General features: G+C 38.0%; 1 long non-coding RNA gene across 1 annotated transcript in view; it reads right to left on the reverse strand.

Moving 5' to 3' along the window:
• Positions 1-59: 59 nt before the first annotated feature.
• The window catches only part of LOC111557326, a 44716-nt gene continuing 21851 nt past the window's right edge, over positions 60-22924 (reverse strand). Inside the window, exons 2-7 of the long non-coding RNA XR_002737329.2 lie at positions 16579-16659; positions 11309-13008; positions 10741-10850; positions 6865-7010; positions 5907-5990; positions 60-185 (exon numbers count right to left, since the gene is read on the reverse strand). This is a non-coding gene — a long non-coding RNA (uncharacterized LOC111557326). The remainder of the gene's footprint in view (positions 186-5906; positions 5991-6864; positions 7011-10740; positions 10851-11308; positions 13009-16578; positions 16660-22924) is intronic.

Consider the following 22924-nt stretch of genomic DNA (forward strand, 5'->3'; position numbering starts at 1 on the left):
CTGTAAATCAAATAAATAAATAAATAAATAAATAAATAAATAAATAAATAAAAACATGCCTTCGTGAGAAGCAGACCCAGCCTTCTGCTACTCCAGTGAGTCTCCAAGGGTGATAATTAGGCAAATCCTCTCTGCTCTGGATACATGTTCCTGGCCTGAGTTTTGGAAGCATTACTTTTTTCCACCTGAAAGACAAGCAGATTGCCCACTCAGTTTGCTTTCAGAAACAGTGGAGCACAAATTCAGTGATGTTCATAAAGCCCCATGGAAGTTTCTATTCTTTAAGGATTTGATCTCTGTATTTAAAATGCAAAATCTCTGACTGATTAACACTTTAAACATTTACATCTAAGTTTGAATAATCAGCTGATTTTTCTTTTTAGATGGGGAAGAAAGATGATGGAAACATCCAAGCGCGAAATGTACTCCTTTTATTTTCTTTCCCTTCTTATCCCATTCAGATACCCCTGCTTATAAATATCAAGGGATAACAAAAGAGGAAATACATACAAACCTATAGGAAGGGGTTCGTTTTAGTATTCAAATTAAAAGAGTGAAAAAGAAATTGTAGGTTCCTGCTTTGTTTTGTTCCATTTTGTTTTTTCTTCAAACAGGCTGGGGAAATTTATCAAGGCAGAGATTAGGGGTGGAGAGTAGACAGCCCTCTCAAGGATGTGTATGTTTAACCAACTCTCTCCTGATGGGGGCTCATTGAAATTCTAGTCCGCAGGTAGAAACCCCCCATATAAGAAAGAGCAGAGTGAAGAAGCCTGAAAATTCCTACAGCTGGAGCTAGAAGACTTACCGGGTTCCCAAACACCCAGGTTCTCTCTTCACAGGCATACACTCCAGGACCTAGTTGCTAAATTGGCCTGTGTTTCCAGACTAAGAGGGGAGCACAAAGGAGGCCCAGAACGCTGTAGCTGGCCATTTGGATAGAGCAAACGGATCAGCACCCATGACCATGGACTCAAATGAGAGGATATCAAATCTTCAAACCAGAGAAAGCTCCTCTCTGGTTCTAAGATTCCTCCCTTACAAAATGAACTTACCCCAAATCTCAGTTTAGCCCTCCTGTTTAAATTTGGGTATTACTCCCAAAATGTCTGGGGTAAGAGCCACAGCTTTTGGGTTGCAGTAACTTAGAATCACTTAGAACCTTAAAGGGCCAATTTCTTTGCTTCTAGGCTGGGTAGGTAAGAATCAGACCAAAACAAAAACAAACAAACAAAAAAGGATAGATTTTATATCTTGCTCTCTTCACCTATATCAATGTTTAATGACTTGCATATACTTTTTTACAGTTTCTTTCTTGTTTTATTTTTACTGCAGAAGCATAGTGCTCATGCTTTCTTTGTAATTGTTTGGAGAGGTGCAGGGAATTCGCTATATACATGGTTTCGTTTTGTCTTGTTTTTTTGGTGAGTGTATTTGGAGGAGGTGGTAACTCACCAGCAAAGCCTAGTATAATAGCGGACTATAATAATACTAAGCAATCGAACCTGAACCTTTGCTCCTGGCATGCTATTTGGATTGCTTTGGTAGTCTCTTGCTAATTTGGAGCTGCCGCACTCTACATCTCCGCCCCCCCCCCCCCCCCACACACACACACACCCTTCCAGTCTCGCCTTTTATCACCTCCTTCCATTTGGACGCATGCTCCCAGACATGTTTTCTTCTCTCAGTCGTTTGCAAAGGCCTCCTTCCTCCCCCATTCCATAATCAAAGCCCTTGTTCCCAACTATTCTATGTTTCCTCTGAAACTTCCTGGAGTACAATTCTCTCCTTAGAACTAATTGGCTATCTGTATATCCTGCCTTGAACTACAATTTAATTCTGTCTCTAGGTAGGTCTATTCTCCTTACTTCCCAATTTATATTATGAGGACCTTAGGAACGTACAGCACATCTTCATCTTTGGTTCCTAGCACAGCTCTGTGTATATAGGTGGTTTGTAAGGAGCATTTGACGAAAGAATGAAGGAAAGAATCAATTCATCTCTCAGATGATTGAGTCTTGAGTGGCAGAGGGTTACTATTTCAATATGATTATTGTCTTTCCCACAGTCTTTTGTGGAGAGAGTATACAATCTCCGTGTTGTTGGGGAAGTATTTCTCCCACGTGATTACTTACTTTGAGTGGATTTTACATCAGTTCTTTAGGTTTTCTGCTCAGATTAGAGCAAATTCAATTGGCACCTTGATTTACACATCTATTATGCTCTTCTTTAGTGCTGGATATTCTGTATACAAAGAAGAGTGTGAAAAATCTATGCCCTCAACAAAGTCATGTTGTCATGTGGAGGATAGGAAATAAATGATTGCAGTAGGACAAACAGGCATGTAAACAAGCTGTTGAGAGCAGAAACAGGGCACTCTTTAGGGTATGATTTAGAAAGGGAGAGACTCAGAGATGAAGGGATAATTATTTTACATTCTTTCCTTACATGTAAATGACCTAAATATATAATAAATATATTACTTAATGAAGGAGCTAAAATTCTGTAGTCTTGACTGGTGGTTATATAACTTTCATTTTCAAATATGTAGCCCAATGTGTGAAAGTGAAAGTAGGAGTACCCTGATTAGGAGGAAGGGACTTATTCCCCCTTCCTTCCTCTTTTTAGCCTTGACCCTGGAAAAGGATCTAGAAACACACTTTAAAAACCATTCATAGGGACGCCTGGGCGGCTCGGTCGGTTGGGCATCTGAACTCGGCTCAGGTCATGATCTCATGGTCTGTGAGTTCCAGCCCCACATCTGGCTCTGTGCTAACAGCTCAGAGCCTGGAGCCCGCTTTAGATTCTGTGTCTCCCTCTCTTGCTCTGTTCCTCCCCTGTTCATGCTTTCTGTCTCTCTCTCAAGAATAAATAAAACATTGAAAACAATTTTTAAACAAATAAATAATAAAAACCATTCATCAAAGACTTAAGAATAGACATTTAAAATTCTATTAAATCATAAAGACTGACTAGTTGAAATTAGAGCATGTCCATGTTATAATGAAATATATCACTTGAAAAATAAAATCCTCCTCTCAGTTATTATGAATTTAGAAAATTAATAAAATATATGGAGAAAATCTCTTTGATCATTAGGAAATAGAGGGATGAATCTCATAATCCCAAGAGATGATATAAAGTAAATAGTGAGTGTATAATTACTTTGTATAAGGTATTTGCAGATAATAATAGTAAAATGGATCATCAAGGAACAGCTCCATAATAACAGTCCTCCAAACATTGAATCTGATGCCAAGAATAACAATCATTTTCCGAAACATGGGTATGACAGAGTCATAGTCCACGACTCAATGAACCATGTGGCCAACTTAGACACATTTTCTATGTTTCTGATTGCTTGGAAATTGAGAAATTAATATTACCATGGGTAAAAACATGGTCACAGTTTTTTACCCAAAACGGATATTTTCCTTTTCTGCATGACATGAATTTTAAATGAAGTTGCCTTTTCCTGTTGAACAGAGTCAATCAGAATATGTGCATGTGTAAGTCACACATTAGTTTCAGTTCTTGTCCTCCCAAATCCCCTCTGGGTCCTTTTCCAAGTCCCAGTTGTATTGGGTGTGTGCACAGTTCATGAGGTTCTAAAGAAATGAGAGTTGGCTGTGTCTTTTCTTGAAACTGAAATTAGTTATATTCATCAGAAGGTAGTGTGTGTTTGAGATTTTGCCCCATTATCCTGTGATTAATAACTCATGGAAAAAGGCATCAAGATCTCAGTCTGAAACTGAAAATTACTAGAACAACTGCCTGTTTTATATTCTCCTGTCGTGTGGGGTTAAAAACAATAACAACCTATATGGACTCTTGAAAAAAGAAACGGAATAACTGAGAAGAGCATTGTTCTCTGTAGTACAAAGAGCCCAAAGGCTTGGGAAGTGAAAGGACTTAGACTTTTTTTTCTGTTTTGTTTGTTTTTGTGTTTTTCCCTTTGGGCCATCTGCAAGTGAACCAGTCTAAATTGGTTTAATCAATCAATAGGAATTTGCAATTCTATACTAAGTGCAATGAGAGATAGGAAAAGACTATAAAATTCGAAGAGGTATTCTGTGAAATTGAGGCATACAAGAGGCAGGCTCCAACTGATCCTTTGATCCAGCTCTTAGACATTTCCTGAAGGGCTGAATACCAGACATGTCCACCTTTCCAATACTCCTCCAACATTAACTACCAGAGAGGAAAGATTATACTCCTAGTTAGTAATTATATTATGGATCTTTAAAATTATAGGGCTAAGCAATAAAGGTCCATGAGTCATCTATAATATGAAAAAAAAAAAAAAAGCTTTTTTTTCAGTAACTGAGGAAAAGCTGCTCAAATGTCATGTTTCTTTGCCTTGTGTAAAATAGCATCATCTCACTGGTATAGGAGAGGAAAAATGTTTTCTCTACCCTTCTAGGTTCTTTTGGCTATTCAATTAATTAAATTGACATAAGACGTATTAACAGGAGAAAAACAAATTTAATCACATATATACAGGAGCCCCATAAGAAAATGTGAGTCCCAAAGACAAGTGGGTTCAGTTGAGGCTGAGCTAAGGAGTAGAATAGTGGCCTAGGGCTTTAAAGGGGAGGAAGGCAATTCAATACAGACCAATTCACAGGGCAATAAAAAGAACAAATGTTTGATAATTAGATGTTTGCCCTGCCATATCGATGGGTCACTCAGAGATAAAATTTATCTCTGATAATAGCTCTTATTCTGGGAAAGACCCCCAGTTTAGATTCTTTAGGTAGTTAAGGGAGGGGCAGAAGTCTCCCTTGAGCCTGCAGAGACTCAATTGTTTTCAGTTCAAAATAGTCCACATAACAAAGTGGCACGTTTTTTGCGGAGACCTGTTCCAAATCCCTTCAGTGAGATACGGCCTTGAACTGGATAATAACATTTCAATTTAAAAAGGTCATCTTTTCCCAGCAAGTATGTGAACTCCACCAGAGGCAGGACAATGCCTTCCACTTTGGATTTCCCACTGTCCTAGGCACAGTGTTTTTGTTTTTTTGTTTTTGTTTTTGTTTTTGTTTTTGTTTTTGTTTTCAGAGAAAGTCAATGTCAAATGCCTGTGAGAGTTTCACAGAGAAAAACTGAAAGGGTGAAATAGGGTCTGGAAATTAGAATAAAACACCCAACTAAGCCCACATGTATTGTGTACTTTCATTATCAACGATTGCTTTAGACTCTGTGGGCCACTTTTATCTGAAAAAGAGGTGGTGAAAGCAGTGTTTTTATATTCCCTCCAATACATGTTTACTTGAAAAATTCTTTTAAAAATTAGACTTAAAAGGGCACCTGGGTGGCTCAGTCATTTAAGCATATGACTTCAGCTCAGGTCATGATCTCCTGTTGGTGGGTTCAAGCCCCACATTGGGCTCTCTTTTGTCAGCGCAGAGCCTGCTTCAGATTCTCTGTCTCCCTCCATCTCTGTCCCTCCCCTGCTCATGTGCTCTGTCTCTCCTCTCTCAAAAACAAACAGACATTTAAAAAATTAGCCTGAAATAAAAATCCATGTTTTGAAAGTTTAAGAATTTTAGTAATCAAACCATTTTTATCTGGACTTTCAGACCAAAAACTTTTGAAGAGCTACCTCGGTACATTGTGTATTGTAGACATTGATTTTGTTAATTTCCTCCTTTGGAACAGACCTGGTTGCTTTATTGTTGTTGTCTTTTTATTTTATTATTCTATTATTGGCTAAATCATCAGAGAAATTCTGTGAGTGCATGAGAGAACTAAAGATGTATTCAGTTTAATCAAAGTCTAAATAGCTTGGAAGTCTATGAAAATACATACATACATATACACACACACACTTAAGATTTTATGTAGAATTATTCATATATGCAGGATGCTTTGTGAGGTATCTTTGAGTAGTGAAAAGAGGAACCAACCTTTGGAAGTTCTATTGTCTCATTCCAGTGCTTATATTCACTGGTCTTGTGACCCTGGACAACATCTCTCTCTGGGATCCTCACCTATATATTAGGAGAGATAGGAGACCAGTGGGCTACATAGCTAATCATACCCACACCATTTTTTAGTGTAAGTGTATATATACCTATATGAATGATACAGGTTTCTGAAATCAGACTTATGGAGAACAGATTTTGACTGAATATACTATTGTTACCTGACTTTAATGCAGAATCCTAGCTTTGCTACTTATTTTCATATCGCTTCCTTCAAAACTAGAAAAATAACCTTTTTTTTCCCTTTGACTCTTGGCATGACTGCTGGCGACAACCCATCGCTGAAGTGCTTGAGTAAATAGAGAATAGGAGATTTCTTAAACAAGTGAATTATTTAAATCTGCATATGCAATGAGACTTGTTAGGCAAAATTTCTGCTCAGTAAGACCCCCAGGCTCTTAAGAAGATATTTGATATGTAATTTCCTAAACTGCTTACTGTAGTTTTTGCATCTTATTGTTTATTTTGCACGAAATTGTATTGTCAGTAGGAAGGTTCCCAGAGAGAGTTTTGATTGAAATATGCTTGGATGAGCATTAGGCTTTATTTTTGTGTGTGTGTGCACGTAATAATATTAAATCTTCAAGTTATTGCAAGTTGGATATTTGCCAAGATTTGAATCAAAATGGTTCCTTTTCTTTGTGTTTTCATTATGTTTAGTTCCTATAAATAATGCACATTTTCTCCTTAGTTAAGCAAAAAAGATGTAAGAGGAAATGAAATGTATTTAATTAGTAAGCACAAACATTTCTAACACATACCTGCTTGTATCTGAGGTAAGCAAGGGTCCCCTAATTTCCTTTGTCCTTACAGCTTCAGCCTCATTTGTCTCTGACTTTACCTTTCAAGTCTATGGCTTCTGGCCTCAAAGTCAACTCACTTTGGGTTGTATAAGCAAAGGAGAGCCCGTGTATATAGACCGCATGTATTCGAGTCAATAGGTTAGCAGGTACCAAGCATGGGCAAGGCGTCCAGAACTGTCTTTGTCACCATAATGAAGCCAAAAGACATATGACTCTTCTCTTCCTGTTATAGTGAGTAGAAAAGGTTTTCACACGTGAGACCAGTTTTCAAATACAACTGGCCAATAACAGTTATAAATCCAATCATACATAAGGTGAGAGATCAACTAGACAACTGGCAATACACACTCATAAACACACACACACACACACACACAAGCACACAGAATATGCTTCTAAAACATAAGAACTCATTTACGCAAAATGAAATATTTCAAATATCCTGAATTTTTCTTCTCAACTTATTTTTCTCCTCTCTTCTTCTTTGATTTATAACCTTTCTCTCTGTATCTCTGTCTCTGTTTCTTTGTGCTTTTCTCTCGGTCTCTTCTTTTTCTTCACTTAGGATATTTTTCAAAAGCCACAGTTTCTTAAGATTGCAACTAGTCTGGTGACTTTTTCTACCCAGTTTCTTGATAAGAACTAAATGTTAGATGATTTCTTGTGTATCCTACAAAAAGCTAATATGTTTAAAAAATAATAAAATAAAATAAAATAAAAAGCCCCTGGTGAGATTAATGTTCCAGCAGGCCTTGAACTTGCCTTAAAACTTGAAGCCTACTGTTCCAAGTTTGCATGGAAAGTACCAGGAAGAGGAGAGAGTAAAGGAGTTTAACTTCAAGTCAAGCTCAATTTTAGTATTTTCAGCTTCTCTGTTCTGTGGTAGTTTCTCTATATGTCTCCCTTTTATTCTATAATCCATAGCTCATAGCAAAAAGTGTAGGCACTTAACTAGTCTGTGATTTGTCAGGTTTCTTAGTCTTGACCCAACCCGCCCCTACAATAGAATATACATTCTTTGGGAAAGGGAAGAACTGTGACCCATTTGGATAATGACTAGGCCACATTTAGGAGCCTACTAAAAACTCATATTATCTTAGTGATTGAGTTGTTAGTTCACTAATGTCCTAATTATGAAGGTTTTTATGATACAAGTAATATAGGAACAAATAAACTAAGCCAGAGATGCTTCATACTGTGCTCTAGAGTCCTAAATAGACAACTAATTTCTGAAGGAAAAGGAAGCTCCCTTTTCCCTCCCCCTCTCTGTTCTTTTTCCATATTTGTAACCTGATGGCTTCTTTGCTCCTCCACCAGGAAGAGATGAAAAGTGATAACTGTCTTCATTTCATCATGGACCTCCAAGCCCCTCACGGTTGCATCTCCTTTCTGGGAGTAGGTCGGTTTTCTAGATGACTTTCAGTAAGAAAAAGATACTTAAACAGAAAACTGTTTCTACTCTGGAGGGACTGGAGACTTTTAAAAATCATTTGAAGCAAAGTATATGACTCAGTTTGTTGTTGGGATGAAATTACTAATGCACAGAATGAACTGTGACTTAAATTGAATATTGCGCTGATTAGGTTTATGTTTGGGCCGTTCTTGATAAGGCTCTTCTCCATTATCCTGGTAATTGAACGCTGGCTCCAGTAATAAAGATGCAAGTTTGGGGGCGCCTGGTGGCTCAGTCCGTTGAGCGTCTGACTTTGGCTCAGGTCATGATTTCACAGTTTGTGAGTTCAAGCCCCTCATTGGGCTCTGTGCTGACAGCTCAGAGCCTAAAGCCTGCTTTGGATTCTGTGTCTCTTTCTGCTCCTCCATTGCTGCCACTTTCTCTCTCTATATATATATATTAAAAATAAATAAAACATTTAAAAAATTTAAGATGCAAGTCTGTTGTTATCCAACAAGAAGCTAGGAGGAAATTAAGTGCTTGGCAAAAATGATGTACCTTAGAAACTCCAGGTCTTACATCTTGGGGGTCAGCCTGATTTCTCAGGCTTGGGAATCCATGGTAATTTCTTATGTGTTTTACTTCCAGTGTGAGTTTTAAGACTGCTCGAGTGAGCTGTTCCAATGTTCTCATCTCCCGATCCCTCATTACTTGGAGCCAAAGATTTATTGTTCGGTACTTTGGAGGGTGTTGCTTGTATGCAATTATGCTGGCTTAATTGTAGTTCATTCTTCCCCATATATTGTTGTGTGACCTCGTGCTCACTTTATTGTGGGCTCTTGCTGTCAGGCCTAATCCCTGGAAAGATGTAAGTACATCAGAATTCATTACAAAAAGAAAGGAAAACACAAGTTGGGGTGGAAGAAAGCTCACAAACGGGGAGGCAGCTTAACCTGCTGCTACTGCCTTTACAGACAGAAAAATAAAAACCCTGGGTAAAATGGTCCCCAGTGCAGCCCTAATCCAGGTCTGTGACCCAGTAGTCACCAGTGTAAAGTTCGATCATGGAAAAGACTGAAGTTAAGCTAGAACTAAGCTAGAAAAAATGGTAATGCTTGTGTCTTCCTGCAGTCTCTCATCCTTTTCTGCTCTTTTGTTCCTGAACTTCCTTTCACACCATCCACATTTGCCCTTTGTCTCATTACACCCCACCAGCTGCCACTGCCATCTCCTGGCTCTGCAAGCTTTTATTCAAGCCCTTTCTCCATGACATCAAAATCTGATTTCAGGAAAGCATCAGAAACTCGTTCACTCTTCAGTGATTACCTGAATCCACAATATAGAGTAGATCCCCAGTGGAGCTGCCAGAGGGGTCAGCGTTTCTTAAACCTGAACATGAATTAGAAACACCTAGAGGGCTTGTGGAAACGCATATTGTTGGGCTCCAATCCCAGGGTCCCTCATTCAGCATTCATGAGACAGGGATTGAGAATTTGCATTTCTACCAAATTCTGAAGCAATACTGATGCCATTGCTCTGGGGGCCACACTTTGAGAACTGCTGAACTAGTGATCTATCTGCTATCTTCAGATATTAGCCTAACCCACACACAAACTCCAGTGGGAGCACAGTGACCTCACAGAAGAGCTTCTGTCAAGCCTGGTTTTCCCTGGTTCCCTTGCTTACAGTAAAGTTGTGAGCTTGGCAGGTGGGAGGATGCTCTCTGATAATGTAATTCACAACCTTGAACTGACTTCAAAACTTTTTCTAATGTTTATTTATTCTTGAGAGAGAGACAGAGACAGAGAGAGAGAGAGCGTGAGCAGGGGAGGGGGAGAGAGAGAGACAGAGAGAGAGAGAGAGAGACAGAGACAGAATCTGAAGCAGGCTCCAGGCTCTGAGCTGTCAGCACAGAGCCCAACGGGGGCCTCGAACTCATGAACTGTGAGATGGTGACCTGAACTGAAGCTGGACGCTTAACCGACTGAGCCACCCAGGCACACTGAACTGACTTCTAGAAGTTTCCTGCTCTTCCTGGAAATATGTGTGTCTCCAAAAGAAGTGACAGCACTGGGTCCTGATAATAGGAAAAGAATGAATGGCTTGGGGTACAATTTAGTGACAGAAGAAGATGCGAGATATTTCTAGGCAGAGAAGACCTGACAGACGCCCTTCCCATCCTGACCTTGAGCTGCCGTATAGCAACACCTGGACTTTTGAGGCTCTTATAACCCACTGCCCTATCACAGAGGAGAATAGACACACACCTCCATGCTCCAGGAAAGGACTGGGGTATCTTGGGAAATTGTGCTGTTTAAAGTGTTATGTGATTGTCTCCCAGATAGATAGATAATACTTTTTTAAAAAAATACAACTAATGTTTTGAATTTTTTACCATTGCATCACACTGCATTCCATCGTGTGTTTTCCTACTGGCAATCTCTTATAGTTTTGAAGCTTAGATTTACTCCTTCTAACCCATGTGGATGTGTTCTTTCTGCATTTGCATGACTAAGTGGCTTCCCTGACTCCTCAAGCTTTTGTGTGTATCTGTACTTACCTTCTCCCTTCAGGGTTAATGTTTGCGCCGTTTCTTCCATCATTTCGGGTATAGTCAACTTATTTTGGTCCACTGGAGTTGTCCATTTTGTTGTTAGAATGTCAGTGTTCCTGGACATGTAATCAAGATAAAGGGAAACTGATGACATAGAGCATTATGATCTGATTTCAGAGGAGACTGAGGCCTTGATATCTTCATCCTTCAAACTTATGTTTTTTACCTAGTATCTGGAATTGCAGTGTGCCATTCATAGCTTCTATTGGCAAATAAAAAAGAAAGACTAGCTTTTTAGTGTTTGGCATGTAGAAGGTGTTCATTACATGACTGAATAATACGTAAATGAGTGGATTTATTTATCCCAAGGCTTTCATTCAAAAGAAATTGCTTGGTGTTCTTAGACTGCTGGTACCTAAAGGGGGTTTCACTCACATGTCAATGTGATGAAGGTTCTAATAGTTGGTTTTGATATGCAATGGTTCCTTGAGGGGTATCCAAGGTAGGAGGAGTGGGAAAAGACAGGGACTCAAAAGGTACACTTTCAGATCTCAGAGTTTGCCCTCAGGCTTACCTCTCCAGTGGTCCCCAGCTGTCATGATCTTGCTCTGGTTTCTGCCTTCTCTAACTTGAACCTGAATCTATGCCAGTTAGCCCTCTAGCACCTGTATATGGTTGCTGAGAATATAATCGCCAAAAACTGATTAAATGTTAAATAGAAATTATAAATGTGAAATTTCATAGCATAGCATCTGATCCAGAAGTCAGCACTCAATACACACTTGATTCATTTGAATAAAGTCACAGCCCCCAGGGATTGTTGCAAATCCAGTTTTTCCCTGGTTTTGTGTTTGTTAATAGTCCTAGTTCCAATCTAATTTATGATCTCCTCGGAAAAATTCCCAGGATTGCACCCAGAAATGGGATTCAGGTAAAATAGGAGGGCTGGGGAGGTGGAAGCATAAAGCTAACTTAACCACGCAGAAGGCTGTCAGACCTCAAGGATGGACAAATGAAAAGCAGGTATAGATTCTGTGCTAGGCTCATTAACAGGGTGTGGGGCTGTGGGAACGCCTGCCTCAACTTCAAGAGGCTGAATAGATGACACATACCTGGTATCATTGTTCAATACTAAAGAAAAGCTCTTTTATGCCCCTTCTTATCTCATTCCTCTGTCTGCTTCTCACTCAGTACGTCATTGTACAAGCTCAAGTCCCACTCAGACTCATTACTTTAAACATCAAGAGAGTAATTCTACTCTTCCCTTGTCTCCTGCTCTAAGGTGTCTGACTCCAATGTTTCTATACCACAACTAACTTTATTCTTCTCTCAAATGGATCCTGCTCCTTTTCTCCTCTTTAGTTTACCAGTACCAGCTCAGGTATTCCCCCCTCACATAATGTTTCACAACATAACACATCCACTTGCATTTTATTGTTTTCTCCTTTATCTGTTAAAACTCTTTCCCAGTTAGTATGGTGTATTTTCTCTATTTCCTTCCTCATTAACTTTTTTATTCTCACCTTCATTATTGCAATCATGATTCAAACAGTGGGATAATCATTGTTTGAAATTTTAGTGGTTAGTGACATACCTGTTTTAAGGCAAGAACATCATATAATTTGAAGTGGCAATTAGGAATAATCAAGAACCACTGCCAATAACATATAAATCCTTGAAAATATTCCTAATTCCCTTCAAAACATCTGTAAAATCTCTACCTACCTTTTCATTCTCCCCTAATTAAAAAAGCTTGTCTCAGTATTAGCTTAAAATATAGACAATATATTCTTTGCATTTTAGCACTTTTTTTGTTTGTTTTATTGAATTAGTAGCATTGTAAAGGTGTTTCGTTTTATAGTATACAAATTTACTTCACAGTGTTTCATTTTGAACATATAGCCTAAGGAGTTAAATAGGCATTGGAATACTCTCCCAGAAATCTCAATCGCTATAATATTGTCCCACTGGAGAAATCTAAAAGATTTTCAAACAACTGATTTATAAAGAAATTTTTGGAAAATAATCTATTAATAGTTGGAGTCCACTGAGCAGATAAGACTACTTTTCTTGATATCTCTTTTGCCCTGAATTGATTGCTGAAAGATTTTTTTTCTTAAAAATAAGATTATATTTTATGGTATAGATATATTAATGATTTTTGACAAGTTGAGCATTAAAAATACAATAAAAGCAAATAAATTATTGAGCATGAAATGTCTTTTGACTTCTTAGTTGCAGAAGATAAACGTATAGTTGGAAGTTCTTGTGCACCTAGAAACAGAAGAAAAATTCAGCATGAGCAATGGGTATTCAAATGCACTGAGGAAAACTGAAGGCAGGTTTTGAAACTTAATGAACAAGCTATTTCAGAATAAATAATAGGGTACCTGTGTCTTCAAATGAAGTCCTCAGAATAGCTACATAAATACTGTTCACCAAATAGTTCCTTATCACTTTGAGTTTAGATATTGCCACAAAACTTGTTTCATCTAATAAAATAAAAACATTTCTGGGTGGAAGTTTTAAGGGCTAGTAAGCAGTTCAACACATTCTCTTTTCCTCAGGTGAAGTGAATGGTAACATTTCTGCGTTGGTCCTAGAGAGGAGTATCTAACTGACCTATTTGTATGTTTTGTCAAGTAGAATATCAACTTTGGAGGTTTGCCTGTTACTGCAATGGAAACTAACCTATCTTGACTAACAAAAATGTTTACTTAGAATATAGATTTGATGGCCATATGCCAAACCTCTTGAATCAGTATCTGGATCTGGTAAAGCCTAGAATTCTCAATTTTTAGCAAAATCTACAAATGTTAGGCTTCCTACATTTTTAGAACTATTGATGTATGGAGCTGTTAGGCTTTTGCATTTTTTTTTAATCCATACAAAATGTATGTTAGGTTCAAGTGGTGAAAATCTTACATCTTCGACCCAGGACTTTGGCTTCCATCTTCAGGACAATAGAGTGACTATGCTCTCAATAGAGAGCATAAAATTGCGTAAAAGTCATTTGTGTTCATGAGGTACCACAGAATAGAGTTTAAGTACAAAAATAAAGCAAAAAAAAACAAACAAACAAAAAACAAAAAACATGATTTGAAGTTGTTGCCAAAATTCAAGGTAGAATGTCACTAGGGTAGATTTTTTTGTTTTTTTAATGTTTATTTAGTTTTAAGAGAGAGAGTGCACATGAGAGGGGCAGAGAGAGAGGGAGACACAGATGTGAAACAGGTTTTACGCTGTCAGTGCATAGCCCGATATGAGACTTGAACCCACCAGCCGAACTGTTAGATCATCACCTGAGCTGAAGTGGAAAGCTTAACAGACTGAGCCACCCAGGAACCTGGTTAGGATAGATGTTTTAACTCATTTCTTGATTATGAGGCTTCGAACACAGAAGAATGGCCTCTTATATATGCATATATATTGGAGGGTATATGATGTGGAGGGGATAATTTACTTGGGAATTAGACTGAAAAGTTAATGTATAAGTTGGAAAAAAAAACAAAACAAAACATCTCATAAAGTGAAATCTATTATTGGAACCCAAGACCTTGGATACTCAGAAGTACTGGATTATCTTTTTTTTTTTTTTTAACTTTCTTTTAAGGCTGAGGATTTTATTTCCTTAGGATAATAAAGGCCAAGTTTCTGGGATAAATAAAAGTGTAGATAGATGAAAGAGAGAGAGAGAGAGGGAGGAAGGGAGGGAGGTAGATAAGGGTATCTTGTTTTATATGTTTCTATACCTTGGGTTTTCCAAGTATGTAGAAGGAAATTAATGTAAATTAATTGTAAAACTAGTCATTCCACTGTATCCATAATGCACACTAAGCATAACTGTGCATAGCTTATTATAAATCTCTTCCTTCTTTCTAAACTCTCTTCCCTGATATTCTATCCAGTTTGGATGAAGCTAACTCACTCTGTATCTCATTTCTACTACCTCTTTAACATTAACATTTAACTCAGGCTTGGCCAATTAAGGTGTTCCATTTCCTTTCCATAATGATGGGTTTAAAATGGACATAGAACCTACATGGTATCACCATGAGTCATGCTCATGACTTTACTAAAAGCCGTCAAAAGAGAGGAATCTTCTTCACTACAGTGTTGTTGATGTTCCTTTCTTCCTAATGTGGTTACTTTCTTTGCTGCATTACACATTCTGTTCCACTGGAAAGGAGAGGGTATGACATATAAGAAATTCATCTGAGAAAGAAAGGAGAGGGACGCCTGGGTGGCTCAGCCAGTTCAGCATCTGACTCTTCATTTCCTCTCAGGTCATTATCTCACACTTTGCGAGTTGGCTAGTTAGAGCCCCATGTCAGGCTCCACACTGATGGTGTAGAGCCTGCTTGGGATTCTCTCTGTCCTTCTCTCTGGCCCTCCCGCTCTATCTCTTAAAATGAACATCATAAAAATAAAATTAAAATTATAAGATAAAAATATGAAGTTTGAGAGGAAAATCCAAAACAGGGAGGACTTGTATCCTGCCTCCTATTTCAGATTGGTGGAAGAGACTGATTCACACAGTGCTTCGAACCAACACTGGAACAAGATGGAATAGGAAGTAGCACAATGGAAGAACATCTCTGGCAAAAGGGAGTTGACCCAAGACTGCACGTGTTTATACCCCCAGACTCTGTATAATGTGGAGTAAACTATGGTGAGTGAGACAGCCAACAGTCTTGGGAATTGAGAGCCAACAGCCTTGGTCAAGCAGACAAGGAACATGCCAAGACCAATGAAGATAGCATGTAAACCAGCCACCACTCTCCATAAGGGTTCATGAGCTTTCCCTATAACCAGTCACCATTTAGGGTAAGAGAAAATAGATGGGCCAATTTCTGAGCGGAGAGAATTGTTTGAATCTCAAATGTGATTGCGTGTTTTCTGAAACATCTTGAAATGCTCTAAAATAGTCTAGTGTAAAGTGGCAGAGACTGTGTTTTGTTTTGTTAATTGAATATAGTTGACACACAATGTTAACATTAGTTTCAGGTGTACAACATAGTGATTCAACATCTCTATACATTATGCTATGCTCACCACAAGTGTAGCCACCATCTGTCACCATACAACACTATTGTAATGTCATTGACTAAAGACTGTATTATGTTTAATAGGTGGTGGGAAGAGGCGCCACCTTTAGCATTAATGGAAACTCCAGAACAAAACCAGAGCAGCTATACATGCAACATACTTTTGTTTCTTTGCATCTCTGAGAGTATGTAATGCCTAACTCCACAGATATAGCCTAGTATGCTAGTGACTTTCTTTGCTATCATGTAGGAATATTGTCTGAGAATGAAGAACACAGAGAGGAAAAATGATCAAGGGATAGAGAAAACAGACTGAATCCCAATGACATCTTTGCCATACTGAGGGTGTAGCTGCCATTGGACTGCTCACATTCATGAAATAACCCATTCATCTTTTTACCCCAAGCAAGTGTGAAATGTATTGCAACTTATTATAAAGGCAGTGTAACTCTTCACTAGCTGGGTAACCTCAGTACATTATTTACCTTTTTGAGACTCAGTTTTCTTATCTGTGGAAACACCTCACAGTATTTTTAACATGATAATTTAAACAAGATAATTGATGCAAATAACTTAGCATATTACCTCACTTGATTTATAGTGGTTTTATTATTATTAATGATACTTCTTAGTCATTTACCAAGATACATTTTCTAAAAGCTATAACATCCCTTGGAAATAACGTAACTTTTAGAAATACCTATTGTTCATTTTTCTACTCTAAAATTGGTTGATAAAAATCTGGCTAAAATGCTATTTCCCCCCCATGTTTTAGGTCAAAAAGACATCTGGTTACCATTCCTGGGATGATTCCTCTTGGCTAAAAAGGACATTCCTGCCTTCTTGAAAGCTCAATGTTTGTCCATATCACTGAAATCTGAAGTGTAGAAAAAAAACAGTTTAAAATATTTTTTTTTGGCTTCTCACTGCAGTAAAACATAATTTGGCTGAAATAATGAGATTCAATTGCTCATAAGCTTAAATAATGACAGTTGGGTGGTATTTGTTGTCAAGTCTCCTGTTTCAGAGGCAAGCTTTGCTATTGACTCATTTTGATACATTTTCTAGAGATTAAGAATTTGGGAAAGGGGGCTAAGAAAAAAATTACCAAAGCGGTACACTGAATTCTTATCAAGTGCAAACTCTTGTACGTTAAATTCTGATTTCTTTTTCAAGTGCTTCTCAACCTTAATTTAGTGACACCAGCTATCAAATATTTTTTGTATCATTTCTTTTCCAGTTATCCAGGTCCCAGACTCAAATATTTTGATCGGCATAAATTCCAATTAAGTCTGATTATGTTTCTTTGGAAGAGTTAATTAAATTATTCCTTTTAGTGTTCTGGAAGGCAAATGCCAAGCCATGTGGGTTGCAAATGACCTTTAGAACACTTAGAGATTTGCATGCATGTGACACGCGGGTTTACTGACATTCCCCATCCCTGCTCTCTTTGAAACATAGAAAGAGCAAGTAGATTTCACTTGAGAGACACTTCTAAGTGAGGAAAGATCATTTTCATCATCTCCGGTCTCCTTTTGTGAACCCATTTCTATGTATTTTTTTAAGTTTCATTTACTTATTTTGAGAGAGAGAGAGCATGAGCAGGGGAGGGGCAAAGGGAGGGAGAAAGAGAATCCCAAGCAGGTTCCATGGTGTCAGCAAAGAGCCTGATGCAGGGCTGGAACTCATGAACCGTGAGACCACAACCTGAACAGAAATCAAGAGTCAGACACTTAACCAACTGAGCCACCCTTGGCACCACCCCCCATTTCTATATTTTTTTTAAATTTTTTTTCAACGTTTTTTATTTATTTTTGGGATAGAGAGAGACAGAGCATGAACGGGGGAGGGGCAGAGAGAGAGGGAGGCACAGAATCGGAAACAGGCTCCAGGCTCTGAGCCATCAGCCCAGAGCCGGACTCGGGGCTCGAACCCACGGACCACGAGATCGTGACCTGGCTGAAGTCGGACGCTTAACCGACTGCGCCACCCAGGCGCCCCTCTATATTTTTTAATGTCCTGATAATCTTGTCACATATCAGTCATTCTTCTATTTGTCACATCTTGTTACTTTATAGCCATTCTGGTTTTAAAGGCAGAATTGAGAATCCTTTCTGTAGCATCTTTCTAGGGGGGAAAAAAAACAAAAGCTGTAACTTTGGGTAGATAAATAAGGCTTAAGAATCAAATAATTATTTATGGCAGACAAACAAGGTAGACCCTGCTTTGGTTTCTTATTGATGTTTATGGGCATCTGTGGAAGTGGTGGTTAGTGGTAGGTGAGATTTTACTCTAGGAAAATGCTGGCCTTCGTAGGCAAAAGAACTGAACATGTTTCCAGGGAGGTGGAGAGAGTGAGCAACATCCCTTCTACCCACTTCCACTGTCACTGTGATTCCTGATGTTGGCCCTTGCAGACCCCTGCCAAGGCAAAGATTAATTGTCTTTTCTTCTAGTCTCTCATATTTCAACTCCTTTCTGAGTGAAAGCTGGCTAGTATTACCAATTAATTCCTTCTGATAAAGTAAAACATATATTTTTATACAGATACTAATAGATGCTAATAATCTGCCTACTCTTCTAAGTAGAACAGATTTTATCTTTTCAACTTAACCTTCTTTGACTATTCAGTATATAGTAATCACCCTCCCTCTGTGGACACTTGTAAGGCTTATTATGTTCCATCTTTCTTACATTCTGCTTGATATTGTTACTTACTATTTTTGTGAATGAAATATGCTATGTCACTGTTTTTTTTATCAAATCCAAACTTACACCTTCAAATGATATTGTCCCTTGAGCAATTATGCAATTACTTTAATGATGCTGCTATAGCTCAGAGGCTGTTTGAACTCTTGTTTTGGAACTTTCTTCAAAGCCTGTAGCACTTTTTTAAAGACCTTGATAGTGGTGAATCTTCGTTTATTGCAGATGGGATCTGATTTGGGGAAATAGCTAAAAGTTATTCAGAGCCAAGTTTAGTCAATAAGATGCATGATCAAACTGGGTAATGCGGTTTTGGGTTAAAAACAATATTTGATCATAACCTACCTAATGAGATGTCACACTGACATTGAGAGGGATTCCTAAGCAGATGTCTGAATGACCTATGGCAGTTTTCTTTACATAGTTGGCCCGTCTTTGATGGTGACTAGACCCACACTGGACACTCAGAAACTATAACCTAAACACCTACCTCATTTATAGATGAGAAAACTGAGGCTGAGGGAGGTTGGCTCACTTGTCCAAATTCATCAAAGGAAGAAAAACAACGTCTGACAACTGCAATAATCCAATAATGGAAGAAGGTGTCTTTGGAGGTGATGAATGATCACTTCTGGGTATATTGATCAAATCAGAAGGATAGATTATACATACTACAAATAAGTCAGGCAATTTTGTTTAAGGTTTATTTATTTTTGAGAGAGAACACAAGCTGTGGAGAGGCAGAGAAAGAGGGGGATAGAGGATCTGAAGGAGGTTCTATGCTGACATCAGGGAGCCTGATGCTCAAACTCAGGAACCTCAAGATCATGACCTGATCTGAAGTTGGATGCTCAACTGACTGAGCCAACCAGGCGCCCCAAGTCAGGCAAGTTTTTTTTTGTTTTTGTTTTTGCTTTTGTTTTTATAACTAATGGGGATGTTAGGACTTTGGTTGGGATGGAATTTGAGGGGCTACAAAACCATTCTTTACATACAAATCACAGAGTTGGTGTCTTGCCCCAAAAGTCATCTGGAGTGTAGGAAAATCTCATTTGAACTCATCAAACCTCAATTTAAGAAGAAAGCCTGGAGCTTATTTGGTTCAAGTACTCACCTGGGGATTGACCTGCTGCAATATTGATGCTATTCATATTTTGTCTATTTTAAACTTCCTAAGGATGGACAACTAAATATACTGAGACATCCAACTGCAGCCCCATCTATTAAAATTTTCTCTCTTACATTACACTCAAATTGTTGTATTGTCCAGGTATTGTTCCTATTTCTGACTGCTCTCCGACCATCAGGTGCATTCAGAATAAATCTAATCACTCTTCTATGTATTTGTAGAAATCATTGAAAACTCCCTAAGCCTTCTTAAAGTTGAATACTCTATTAGCCAAACATCCTTCATATTAAGTAATTTCAAAACCTTATTCCCATATGAGTCGTTTTTACAACTTGAAATTCTTGTAGGAATTTGATACATGAAAATTGTTATGGCCTTCCTCAGGGCAAAACAAACAAACAGTTTCTCCATTTGTCCCCTGAAATATGCAGACTGCAAAAGGAGCTTGGCTACCTAGAGTGAAACTGGACTGGATTTTCCTTAAATGGGGATTGTATCCTCTATCAATGCAGAAAATTCCAAAATAACCTAAAGAAATGGAATCTTTTTGAGAATTTTACCTCGTGTTTCAGGGTTCCATGTTTTAGTAATATGGAAGGCCAACCAAATCCTGACTCTGGTCTCTATTTTATAATATTTTCTTTGGATTCATAGTGTTTCCTTCCCCAAACACTATATTATTTTCAAAAGGCTTCATAATTCTAAAAATCTTTCACTTGCAATTTCATTTGATTCCCTTACATAACAAAGCCAAATGATATTATCCTTTTTTTTTTCTTTATGGGTAAACTATCTAAGAGTTGAGAAAATGGAAGTCAGCTATCAAAGGGTTAAATAAATTGTGTATTATTGTACATGTGGTTTAGTAGACATTACTTTAAAAAAGGAAGGCAAGAGGTATAGCAGGTTTAAATTGAAGAGGGTTTTTTAAGCATATTTTTAAATTCTTGTTCTCAGAGCTTTGTTTTGGGAATCTTAGAGTGGGATAAAGTTATGCAGAACCTGGTTTGAAAAAGCTATTCTAAGAATGTTTTAGTCGTATTAGTAGGATAGCTCTTTCTATTGTTAATCGCTCTGAACTTGTAAAGTTATCTTTACATCAAACCAACCTATCGAAAGTTATTCAGCTTTTCTAGACTGCTATTCTCTCACCTCCAAGAGAAAGGTTTGAGAATTAGCTCTATTTCAGCCTTTATTTTCATAAATTGATGCTGTGTCATCTGCAGTGGACTGGCTGGAGATAATTTTTTCAAAGGCACAACTTCTCATTTTTCCATAAAGTTGTTTCTAAACTTATTGATAGATTTGGAGACTAAATCTTTACACAAAGTGGCCTGAAAACATCTCACTAGACCCCAGACTCAAATTTCTATATTTTCACTGAAGGTTGTATATTTGCTGTGTTCCAGATGCTATTCCAGAGCCTGAACGTATGTCAGTGAAGGAGACACACAGGAGCTTACATGCCATGGGGCACCGTACATTTCTGTAGATGAGATTGTGGAATACATTGTATGAATCAGTGATATTTGCTCTAATGTAAACAAAAGAGCATCATGTACACCTTTTTATTGGGGAGCAAAAAGATTAGTAGCAGTATAAAGGTCTAGGAGAAGTACAGATAAATATGTAACACTTAAAAATGCAAAAGGTTAAAAGGAGAAGTTGTTTAACCTATTTTATTTATTGTCTTATAGCCTTTCATTTGCTTACTAGCTCCCTATGTATTCATTTCTAAGAACACATTGAATAGGAAGAAAAGGAAGGAAGTAGCCATGTCTAGCCATACATGCTGAAGTTTCATATTCAGCTATTGAAAAAATGCTTTACTTCTGATGATACTGGTATCATCTCTCTCAAGAAATACGTTCCACATAATATTTAGCTAGAAAAAAATATTTCATTTTCTTTCTCTGTTCTTGTAGAGACCCTATTTCCATGAATATCCCTGGCATTTAACAAAACCACAAAGTGTATATTGCCCATGCTATTTCTTGACAATTCCATTATTGGTGACTTCACCAAATTCTGCAATTGCTTCCTGTTATTTGGGCCTGTGATGGTTAATTATATGCGTCAAGTTGGATGCCAGTGCCTAGATGTGTGGACAAATATTATTCTCGATGTTTCTCTGAGGGTACTTTATATTAGATATATATTTAAATCTGTGGACTCTGAGTAAAGCAAATTGTGGGTGGGTCTCATCCAATCTGGTGAAGGCCTGATCGACCCTGAGCAAGAGGAAATTCTGTAGGAGGATACTTTTGGACTTCGTCTGCAACATTGGCTCTTCCTGGTTCTAAAGCAGACTGCCTTTGGACTTAAACTGCAACTTTTCTTGAGTGTTCAGCTGGATAGCCTCCTCCATCAGATTTTAGTATCATCAGGCCTCCACAGTTAGGTAAACCAATTCCTTAAAATGAATCGATCTCATTAATTCTGTTTTTCTGGAAAACCCTGACTAATACAGGGCCACTCCAACTATAGTGCCCAACCCAGGCATCCTCTCATAAACAGAGCCTCTTATCCTCCTTTGTTCTTTCTATTGACTCAAGGTAATCCACATTTGGGCAGATTATAATAAAAGTGAATGCTTGATTTGAATCTTAATGTGTTACCTTTCTTGACAGTATTTTATTATGAAATCCTTGGCAGGAAGGGCTAAGCCCTGTAGAAAAGCTATACAGCAACGACAGGGCTGATGGGACCTATGCTCCAAGATCTGTTTTTCTTTGTCTGTTTGTTTGTTTCAAATATACTTAATTCTTTTTTTAGAGCAGTTGTAGGTTCACAGTAATACTGAGCAGAAAGATTCAGAGATCTCCCGTATATTTCCTATCCCCACACATGCATAGCCTCTCCCACTATCAACAACACCCATCAGAGCGGTACATTTGTTACAGTTGATGCATTGACACATCATTATCACCCAAGGACCATAGTTTACATTAGGGTTCATCTTGGTGTTGTACATTCAATAGTTTGGGATAAATATATAATAACATGTATCTACCATTATAGTATCACATGGGGTAGTTTCATTGCCCTAAAATTCCTCTGCACTCTCTTTATTCATTTCTCCCTCTCTGCCAACTCCTGTCAAACATTGATCTTTTTACTGTCTCAATAATTTTGCCTTTTCCAGAATGTCATTTAGCTGGATTCACACCATATGTAGCCTTTTCAGATTGTCTTGTATTACTTAGCAAATGTGCACCTGAAATTTCTCTATGCTTCTTCATGGCTGGTAACTCATTTCCTTTTAGCACTGAATAATATTCCTTTGTCTCAAGGTATCCTAGCTCAT

The sequence above is a fragment of the Felis catus genome, chromosome D3 (assembly GCF_018350175.1).
Source record: "Felis catus isolate Fca126 chromosome D3, F.catus_Fca126_mat1.0, whole genome shotgun sequence".
Lineage (NCBI taxonomy): Eukaryota > Metazoa > Chordata > Mammalia > Carnivora > Felidae > Felis > Felis catus.